This window comes from Sorex fumeus, unplaced genomic scaffold (genome assembly GCF_029834395.1).
Source record: "Sorex fumeus unplaced genomic scaffold, SorFum_2.1 ptg000061l, whole genome shotgun sequence".
Classification (NCBI taxonomy): domain Eukaryota; kingdom Metazoa; phylum Chordata; class Mammalia; order Eulipotyphla; family Soricidae; genus Sorex; species Sorex fumeus.
This window is the reverse complement of record NW_026606118.1, coordinates 51816736-51828358: the sequence shown is the minus strand read 5'-3', so window position 1 is coordinate 51828358 and position 11623 is coordinate 51816736. Positions and strand designations below refer to the sequence as shown.

Below are 11623 nucleotides of genomic sequence, written 5' to 3'. Positions count from 1 at the left end.
GGAATAATATGCCCAAAGGGAACAAATTTAGAACTGAAATTAGGTTCTCAAATTAGGTTAAAAACTGAATAGGGTGAGGGGGATAACTGTCACTGTCACCCCGTTGTTCATTGATTTGCTCGAGCGGGCCTGGTAACATTGTGAGACTTGTTACTGTGTTTGGCATACTGAATACATCACGGGTAGCTTGCCAGGCTTCGCCGTGCAGGGAAAATACTCTTGGTAGCTTGCCAGACTCTCCGAGAGGGGCGGAGGAATCGAACTTGGGTCGGCCGTGTTGGCTGCATGCAAGGCAAATGCCCTACCCCCTGTGCTATCGCTCCAGCCCAGGGTGAGGGGGATATCAGTGGGAAAAGATTAGCAGACACTGTGGGACAATGGGAGAGAGAAGTGAACACTATGGTAGAGTGTGTGGTTCTGCAATCTTTTATACATGAAACCATTAATAGAGTTGCAAACCATGGTGCCAAACTCATATACATGGTGCCAAATTATAGAATTGGATTGGGATTATATCTATAATTGAAATCAAATTATTCTAATAGTCATAAATACAATTTACAGGAATGGGGAGAGCTATCACAGTCATGGTCCTCCCGTTGTTCATCGATCTGTTAGAACGGGCCCAGTAACGTGTCCATGGTGAAACTTGTTGTTACTGTGTTCGGCATATTGAATACATCTTGGGGAGCTTGCCAGGCTTTGCCATATGGACGAGATACTCTGGGTAGCTTGCCGGGCTCTCCAAGAGGGACGGAGGAATTGAACCCGGCTCAGCCAGACCGGCTGCGTGCAAGGCAAATGCCCTACCGCTGTATTATCGCTGCAGCCCAATATGTCAGTAAAATTTTAGTAAAATATTTTCTATAATTGTAGAGTGGAGGTGCTGCTTCTGACATTCAGTATGCTGAATGTCATACTGAACTGTGCTTCCAGGAAGTACTTTATCAGGAGCAACTAGAAGATGAATGGGAGGAAGAATAACCTGGGGGAATTCATCTGCATTCTGAACAAAGTCAAGGTGCTGGACAATACCTTGTAGGTTACTGCCTAGATCTACTTCAATTGGCAGAAGCTGGATCTCAAGATCATTATGGCTGCACAGAACTGCTACCAAGTGAACAATGGAGACTTTACTGGGGAGATCAGCTCTGGCATGATCAAGAATTGTTCCACCTGGCTAGTAGTCTGACAAGTCTTTGGGGAGATAGATGAGGTGATTGGGAGAAGGTGGCCCACACCCTGGCCAAAAGTCTTGGAATACTCACCAGCCCTGGGTAGAAGCTCAATGAGTGGGAAGCTGATGTCACTGAGACTGTTTTTGAGCAGACCAAGGCCATTGCAGATAATGTGAATAATTGAAACAGGTTGCCCTGGCCTTATGATCTTGTGTGGGCCATTAGCCAGCAAGACTATTACACCTCAACAGGCCCAGGTAATACATGAAAATCTCCAGGGATGGATTAAGTCAAATGTGTCTGATGCAGTGGCTCAGAGCACTTGCATCATTTGTGGAGGTTCTATGACTGGGGAAAACTGCAAGGAACTGAAGGCCAGTCTAATATGGATGGTTTCCTGGTGGGTAGTGATTCCCTTAAGCATGAATTTGTAGATATCATCAATGCCAAATAATAAGCCCTGTCATCTCCCCCCATAACTCCTGCCAAGCCCAGGACTATGTAGCTCAGAAGTCCAGTAACTGTGTTGTTCTTGCCCCTGCTTCTGATGGTATCACTTGCCCCATATGTGTACAACTCCAAACATTCTTTTACTATTTACACTACTATTTACTATTTACATACCTTCCCCTGTTTGTTGTTGGGACTAGACTGGACCCTTCTCCACTACCTGTAATGGGTAGAACTAAATGTCCTTAGTAGCCATTAGCACCCTCTTTCCATTCCCGGTAACCACCCTTATAGTATAGTGTGATTATAACTTCTAATGCTATATTGTAGACCTGAAAGTTTCTAAATGGATAAGACATAAGATATTCACAAGATATACCTTGTTATGTCTTAATGGTACCACCTACTATTACGTATGACAAGTACCAAGTACCATAATCTTATGACAAACAAACTTCTAGCTATATGATTTATATACTTGGAGGACATAATGCCTGGTTCTTTCTTATAGAAATTTATACATATGAAGAAAAAATATTTCTAAAAGAAAAAACAATATTGTGTAGTTTTTTTAAAAATTAGGATCTAGAAAGATGTGAGAAATTAGATAATGTCAAGTTAGAATTATGAATAAGATGCAAAATATGCAATAAGTATTGGTTGCATGATAAAGGAAAATTGTGTTTCTCTAACACAGTGCTTCCCAGGCAAGTGGCTTGCCTCCCTGGAAAGTGTTGGAATGATGGGGTACGGGTGGGATGGGGGATTGGGTGAAACTGGGATGCGTATTTCTTCACTTAAAGACGGTAAATATCAAGTACAGATTGAGTGATATATTTTTTTTTCTGAAAAGGAAATGGTAGGTAAAATAAGTTTGGAAACCTCTGCAGAGGGTTTATACTTATACAATGAATAGTGAACAAAGGAGAAACTGAAAGTCTGTTTCTATCTCCTGGTGTTTTGCCACTCAGGTGACTGTAGGATATTTCCTGAATCTAATGGAGTTCTAGAAGAGTACAATCCCATCATAAAGCATTCACTACAGGCATTTGCAGCACTAAACTAAAATTCTAAAGTGTTCATTTTGAAAAGTCATATATTCATGACTGCATAACATTATCTTTCAGAATTTGATTACAAAAATTCCCTTACAAATGAGAACTAATTTCATTCATGTGTAGTCATGTCATGGGTTTGTAGTATGCTGATATTTGTTTAGTGTTTTGCTTTGTTATTTGTTTAGTGTTTTGTTATAGAAATTATGTTAACCAATTCCATTACTCATACTAATATATTTATCCTTTTCCCCAAATATTGTTTTTAAAACTCATATCCATGCTGACAAAAGAGAATTTTTCAATCTTCTGGCAAATTCGACTGGAGTGATAGCGCAGTGGGTAGGGCGTTTGCCTTGCACGCAGCAGACCCGGGTTTGATTCCTCTGCCCTTCTCCGAGAGCCCGGCAAGCTACCGAGAGTATCCCACCCACACGGCAGAGCCTGTCAAGCTGCCCGTGGTGTATCCAATATGCCATAAACGGTAACAATGAGTCTCACAATGGAGATGTTACTGGTGCCTGCTCGAGCAAATCAATGAACAACAGGAGGACGGTGCTACAGTGCTGGTAAATTCAAAGCAATGTATAAACTTTTTCAGAGTTTCAAACACTTCTGCTTCAGTGGGAAAATAGTATTAGAATTGTTATCTAGTATCACAAGACAATGATTTTTGAAGTGTATAATTTATTTTAAAAAAGCTTATGTTGTATTTCTGATCACATTTATAATACTTCATCTAGATGAATTAGGAAGGTCATGTTAAAGATACAGGACTTTTCCAACTTGAGAAAAAGCTTCCTCTTTCTATTCCAACTATTTGATGAATAACATCTATGCACAATAATATGGCCAGGATTTATTTGCTCCTTAAGTTTTAAAACTCCTGGGAACCCAGTGTTAATATAGATTTAATTTACCACTCTAGTAAATTTCCTATTATCTGCTATTGCATTGTTCCAGTCCAACCTCTGTTTAAGTCCACTTAAATCACTACTAGTAAATGTTCTGAGTTCCTTTATGTTCATTACTTGACCTCTGAGATCCTTGTGACTTAGATAACTACTACTGATCCAACACAATCCCTGACAATTGTTTACATTCAGTCATGCTTTAGTGTGATTGCTTTATTCTGTGCCAGACTAATTATTCTGAGATTCTATACAAAAGCTTCATCAAAAGAAAAATGTATCTCCTGTGTCTTATATGATACCTTACAAATTGTTATGTGTTGTATACTGAACAAATAACATTATTTATTATCTTGATAATTTCGGTCTTATAAACATGTCATGTCTGAAATGCTATTGAAATATATCTGGGAAATATAGCTCCTGTCTTGGCCAAAGATTGTTTAGCTTTTCAAATATTGAGGAGTTTCAACTCTTAAATCATTTCTTGCCATTTTCTGTTTAAACTCCTGCAGACAGGAAAGGCAAAGCATTGTTGATATGCTACCCAAACATATTTTATGTTTAAATCATTTTGCTACAATTGTATCACAGTTAGGATGTTTTTACTAAAATCTGTAGGATCTTCTCAGACATAAACACAATGATTCTTTGACAAAAGGAGCAGAGTGGAGTAGGGAAAACCTCTTCATTATATATATTGCTTGGAAAACTGGTTAGCAACACACTGAAAAAAATCAATCTGGATACCTATATCAATCACCCCTACCACAAAAGTATATTCACATCAAGTTTAAAGTATTTTGACATAGAACAACCCAAATGTCCATGAACAGATAAGTGTATGAAGTATTTGTTGTATATATTTACAATTGAAGTCAGAGGGAGAACAAGTAGTGTATGATATACTGTATCTTTACTAACTTGTGGTGTATAGTGAAAGAAAACAAGGGAAAACAATGTTGTACGATGACAAATCATCAATGAGGGGTTACATAACTTAGATGATCAGAGTTTAGATGGGATGTGATTTAAATATTTAATTAAGAATGTAAAAGTGAAAAATTTAAATTTTAATGTGATTTAAATATAATAAAAATTTTAAAATGGACACCATTATTGCTAATGTAGAAACATAGTCTAGTATGGGGATATGCAGACTGGAAGTATGCTTTATGTAAACATAAAAACTGTGGTGTCAAAGATAAAATCTTGTTATTTAACAGCTATGTGGATGAAAGTGGATGATGAGTGAATATGTAAAAGGAAGATCAGCAAATATTGAATGATCTCTCTGACATGTGAAGTATATATAATAATAGTATGGGGATAAAAGTGGCACATATAATTGAGAGAGGCCTATAGAACTAAATTTGCTATGTAGGGAGGGGACATGAAAGATGACAGGTGACATGAAGTTATTATACAGTGCAGTATAATAACCACTTTAGTGGAGGGTATGACAAAATTGTATGCCTGAAACTTTATTAATAATAATGTAAATTATAGTACATAAATAGAACAAAATTCCCTGTAAACGAACTGTAACAATAGAAGTACAAGTTTTAGAGTAGATAATTTTACTAACCCATTAAAAAAGCATTTGAGTCTACTAAAAAAAACTTTGTTATGTTCAAAAAGTTTGTTATTTTAATAGAGCAAAAATCAGATGGAGTCCCTGTATTTATTAAGTTTACGCCAAGTCTGGAAAGGTATCTCAGTGCTTATTTGATATCCACTCCATACAGTGGTAAGTACAGATGCAATTGAGAAGCTCCAAGTATTTTATCTGTTGCATTTGCAAGTTTTAGATAATATTTAGATGGAATCCAAAATCTAGATCACTAAATACAATGGGAACTAATAAATTGAAGTTATTCACATGGAAAAATGCAAATCACAACTTAAAGTCATTAATTATGTAATTATGTACACTTTCGGGACATTTATGTGGCAGACCCAGCTGTGATCAGGACCCTTGCACTCAAGGATCACTCCTGGTAATGCTCATGGGACCATATGTGGTGCTGGAGATTGAAGTTTTAGTCAGGAAAAGATATTTTATTTCTATTAACTAATCCTAATAAGAATTTATTCTAGAAACAATGAAAGACCCTTAAGCAGAGGTGGCTGGCTGACCTCACTATAATTCACAGCCAAACATTACTTCATAGCTCATAGTGGAGAGTTGATTCACGCTTATTTGTTCCTTCTAAAAGTACTCTTTGGACATTATTACTAATCTAGAAACATAGTCTAGTTATATTTATTCCTGTGAAAGTAAAGGTTATAATCATCATTATCTTGTGTTGCTAAATTCAGCTATCAGTATACATTTATTAATATGATCACTTTACCAACTAACTCAGAAATTAGAGTATTTTATATATTGACCAGGACCAACTCCCAAAATTGAGAATTATGGGCAAGTAACAACAATCCTGAAAGCAGTATTCAATGAATGAAAGAATCTTACTGAATATTTGTTCATTTCTTTTCATATGAGTCATAATATTGCAGCTGGCTGTTAGGAAATTTCAAGTATATGTGTCTTATTTCCCTAGGTCCTACAGATTTTGAATTTAGTCTAACTGCTGACCTTGTAACCATGTAAGAATATTTTATCTAACTTGAAAGAAACCAGCGTAGACTCTGTCATGAAGGATGTCAGAACTCAAAGCTCCCTGCAAAAGTGGCATCAGCCCCTCTCCTACATTCATTCCAACTCCCTCCAGTGTGTCAAGACCCAGCTTTGTCCCAAGAATAGCTTCAGGGTAGTTTGGGAAACAGTTCTGTTGTTTAAGTACTACAAGTATGGTGCTTTGGTTGATAGTCTCACCTATATTTGTCCCATCTTCACTGGTCAACAGTGTGCAGTGCATGGGACACCGAAAATTGCTTATACTCAACCCAGTGCCTGTGCTCTCTCCAAAGAGAGGTTGGTACAGGATCAGAGCTATTGGTCATTATTGTCCTCAATTCCTGAGACATTCCAGGAGGTGACAGTGGATGTTGTGCCCCAACATTCAGGTTTGGTCACTGACTCCAGGCAACTAACTCTCAGAGGAGCCAACGACCTGATGGTGGCCAGCCCAGGGACACGGCAGCACAGCCTGTGGCCCTAGGGGTGCTGAGGCATTGGTGCTGACACCTTCCTTGGACACACACCATGACCAGGCTAGTGAAACTCATCCCTCATACCCTTGCTCCAAGGCTTGAGACAGGAGGAGCATGGTACACCAGTTGTCCTTATTCTTGGGGCTTGTGGGAGTGTTTCAGCCCATCTCACTGTCTGCAAAGACTCATTTAAAAAGAGAAGCATTTATGAGAGAAATCCACACAATTTGAAATTCTTAAAATAAGGGTTAATACCTCCTTGGTTACTATCTGCCCCATAATTGACCATAATGTTGAAATTCTACTGATGATGGAATAATTATTATAGTAAGAAAACACTTGGATCTGGATACTCACATGTGAATTCAAGGGTAAAATTGTAAATTATGTTCCCAAAAACAAATAGAATACAGCTACAAACTAGATATGTGTAATTATGGTTAATTTGTGAAAAATTAATATGAATGTTTTGTCCTTGGAATGGTAAATATAAAGAATCTTAGAGACTATATGTTAAGAGTAAAAAAAATATATATTACTCTCTAGTTAGATTTTAATTGACCTTAGAGGAGTCTTCAGTATAAGGGATGATTTGTGAATTATTAATTTTCAAAATAAAGTTATTCAAGATTTTTTATAAGCCCTGTACACACATCCTTTATATTTTATTTACAAATATAATTAAATAAATTAAAAGATGGAGAAATAGTAAAGTAGAAGGGACTTCTGATCCCTGACATTCCATATGGTTTCCGAGCACCACCAGGAGTAATTCCTGAGTGCAGAGTCAGGAGCAATCCCTGAATATTTCCAGGTGTGGCCCAAAACAAAACAAACAAAAAAATTATAGATAGAAAGAAGTGTAGAAAAGAATAAAGAAAATTATATTCTTAAATTTTCTTATAACTCTATAAGCACTCAAACATAGCCAATTGGCTGATATGCAATGACTTACAGACTATTTTTTGTCATTCTATAGACATTTTTAATAACATTGCCATTTTAATGGGCAAGAGCCTGATTTAGAGTGCTTTTTTTAACATGCTATTTTATGGAATCGTGTAAGTGCAAACCTACAACAATTACTTATGAGGGAATAAAATTGTATTGATTCAAGGTGCTTTAAAGCATGTGTTACACAGAGACCTGATTCGTTATCTATTCCTTGTCTTGAATTAATGAAGAAAATCTCCAGTGGCAATTTTATTTATATAGAAGTTAACCTTAAAAATTGTTTTATCATGTGTTATTACCAGAAAAAAATGTTTCCCAAATTTTAGTCCAAAAGGTGTGAAGATTTCACAATAAACTATAATCAAGTCAATTTACTGTGGAGGGATGGTTAGGTTTCAAATAATGCAAAGATGTAATTTAGATTATATACATCAGAACACTAAAGATTATACACATGGGTAAAGGCCTATTTTATCTCAAGCTTTAAAATATGTTCTTTAAAGTACTGGCTGAGTATAAAATATGGTAATACTTCATAAGTCTACCAGGTAACAAGGTTTTTATTATAAAAATTAAAATCTTGTTAAATAAAACTAACTGCATAGCAGTGTATTATCACAGAAAAACTAATTCCATAACAATGATCATAACAAGAAAAGGAATTAACTAAAGATATATTTGTCTATCTTGTAAGTAAATTTAAAATAAACTTTTATATTGGTGTATCATTAATCAATGTTTTTTTTTGAAATTTCATGAGGGAATTTAAATTTTTTAAACCTCAAAACAAGCTTGATAGCAGGACTAGCTATCAAGATAAAAGTCTTAAATATGAATGAAATATTGAAAATACTTTATAATTATCAGGCAGGACTAGCTATCAAGATTAACAATTATATCAGTTTGGGTTGATATAAAAAATACTAAAGACTGGGCAGCTTATACACAGAAGTTTACATCCAAGAATACTGGAGGTTTGAGGAGGGAAATCAATACATGTGATTGGATCCTACATAAGGCTCTTTCTCAGACTATAGCTGATTCTCTGTATACTACAGTAGGGAAAGAAAGCCAGAGACATCTCTGCTGTCTCTTCTAAGTGCATCAATCCTTATCCACATGGGCTCCACAATCATGGATGAAATTATCCCTCAATGTCCTACCACCTAAAGCCATCACACTGGGATGGGGGGCAGTTAAGATTTCAGTATGAATTTGGGGAGAAATACAGCCATTCTGTCCATAAGACTAAAGCTGAAGTAATAGTATACATTATCTTTTCATCAGATTTGTTACTTACAGTGCATATAAAACTGAAAATACTTCAATATTGCCACGATTTGTAAAACATTATGTTTGAGCTGACATCATTTTATTTTAATAAAAGCAGGGCCTTTTTTCAAATACAAGTCCACAAGAACATACACAATAGTGACTCTATTTGTGTGTGATGTTGCCATCATATACCCCTGAGAGTTGTAAGAAATTATGCCAGAGAAAAATGAATAGGCAAAACAATTTTGCAATAAGTGGTATTCAAAAAGCAACAAGCTACTCATATTTCAAACTTAAAATGGTTATAATATAGAATGTCATAATCTTCAGCAATTTATTAATTAAAAGGCCTGTGTCAATCTATTTTACTATAGTCTAGATTACATATGCAAATAATGTCTTTAAATATACAAAGGCAATCAGTAGTTTGGGTCTAGTCTGGTTCTTTTTCTGAGATAAAGTTTATATAACTAGCTTTTATATTTCAGAAATTTGTTTTGATTTCTTCCTGCTCTCCCCACTGATCTTTCATCTTATTGGTTTTCTGGACATTCTATTACAGGTTAATTCACTGTGAGAGAAAACTCACTGCTATAGTAGTATATATATATCATTACACTTGTATGCAAATTAACTGTCTGCATCATTTCCCTTTATTTGAAAGGTTAATGGAAACACATGCAGTAAAATAACAAGAATTGAATATAGGTTTGCAAGTCAGAAATATCCAGTTTCATCCATCTAAGCCTATCATCAACTGTGTGATTCTAGACAACTTTTTTATTGTGGGGGAGTCATTCCCAGTGATAGTTGGCTCTGTGTTCAGTGGAAGATGAAGAGGTGGGATGGGATCAAACAGTGTTGGGAATAGAATCTGGGACTCACATAATTCATATGCCGAGTATCTGCTCAGCCTTTTTCAATTATCTCTTCATTATGAACAAATTTTGTTTTGGGCCACACCCAGTGGTGTTCAGGGCTTAATTCTGGCTCTTGGCTTAGGTGACAATCCTGAGAAACAAACTGGATGCTCAGGAACAAAGCTGGTTGGTCATGTGCAAGGCCAAGACCCTACAGGCTTTATTATCACTCTGGCTCCCATGAAACATTTCTTTATCTTTTAAATCATTGTGTACTTATGAGAAAAAAAATATATAATACAGACCAAACAGAAACTTTTGGAATATTAAGTATTTAAGGATTAGAAGAATATCAGGTTCAGAATATAAAACTTTAGGTAAATGTATCAAAATTTGATAGACTAAATTCTTATCCCAAAGTAGTTCCTGGTAGTCTCTCGAGAACATGCTTCCCAGCCTCACCTATTCAGGCAGTGAAAGATTTGATTTGGTCAATGAAATGTGAAATGAAAGTGCTAACTCAATATGTACTCTCTCATAATATAATTTTCTAAAGAAAAGTTGCTTTGTCAACCTGGAACTCCTGACAAAGGTCACAGCAGAGTTAGAGCTTACCTGTAATGAATTCCTAGTGTGAGCAAGTAAACTTGGTACTGCAATCCATTGACATTTCCTGTATTCTTATTGATCCATCAATAAGCAGGCAGAATTCAGCCTGCCTGGATAAGTCTTTCTTAATTATAGTATAAACATTGTAGGAATGAAAGACAAATGCAAACATACTGGAATAAAAATATGTGGGGCTGGAGCAATAGCACAGTGGGTAGGGAGTTTGCCTTGCACGCAGCTGACCTAGGTTCGATTCCCAGCATCCCATATGGTCCCCTGAGCACCGCCAGGAGTGATTCCTGAGTGTATGAACCAGGAGTAACTCCTGTGCATCACCGGGTGTGACCCAAAAAGCAAAATAATAATGGAGCGATAGCACAGCGGGTAGGGCGTTCGCCTTACACGTGGCCAACATGGCTGACCCGAGTTCGATTCCTCCACCCCTCTCGGAGAGCCCGGCAAGCTACCGAGAGTATTCGATATGCCAGACACAGTAACAACAAAGTCTCCAATGGAGACGTTACTGGGCCCGCTCGAGTAATAATAATAATAATAATATAACAGTAAAAGCTAGAAAAATAAAGAGTGCCTTCTCAATTATTCAAAGTAACCCAGAGGAGACAAATCATAGAAGTGAGCACATTTAGGATTAGAGTTTGTTTCCATTGTGTTACCATACTGCGGTTTCCAAGGGGAGCCAAACTATTTATTAATCTTAGAGAATGGTATCACCTGGACATCATTCTTTAACAAACAAAATTGGATATGACTAGTAAACCCAGAATCCAACGCATGGAAACTGATTTGAATCTTTCAGGGTTTTTTCTTTTCAATTTTATAATTCAGTTTTATTGATTCAATTGGATTATACAATCCATAAAATAAAAGAAAAAATACATAAACCCAATCAAAATTAAAATTAGAGTCATTCAACAAACATTACTCTAACTAGTTTAATGATCTAAGATTTAAACTTTTTATGGCTTGAATCTTTCAGTCTTATAAAAGGGATGATAAGGATCAGTCATCCCTGTTATACAGAAATAGAAAAAAATAACTCGATGAATATTACCTACTTTATGACCAAATTGAGTTGGGGTAAATAGAAACTGAGTCAGAAGCAGTTTTTTTTTCCTTTAAAGTGTCTATTTATGGAAACTTCTCTGATGACCCACGGAAGTGATAAAATTGTAAAATAACATGCGAAACAACAA

General features: G+C 36.2%; 1 pseudogene; it reads left to right on the top strand.

The window, feature by feature from the left end:
- Positions 1 to 904: 904 nt before the first annotated feature.
- Positions 905 to 1632, top strand: LOC130034392 (triosephosphate isomerase-like; annotated as a pseudogene).
- The last annotated feature ends 9991 nt before the right edge of the window (positions 1633 to 11623 follow it).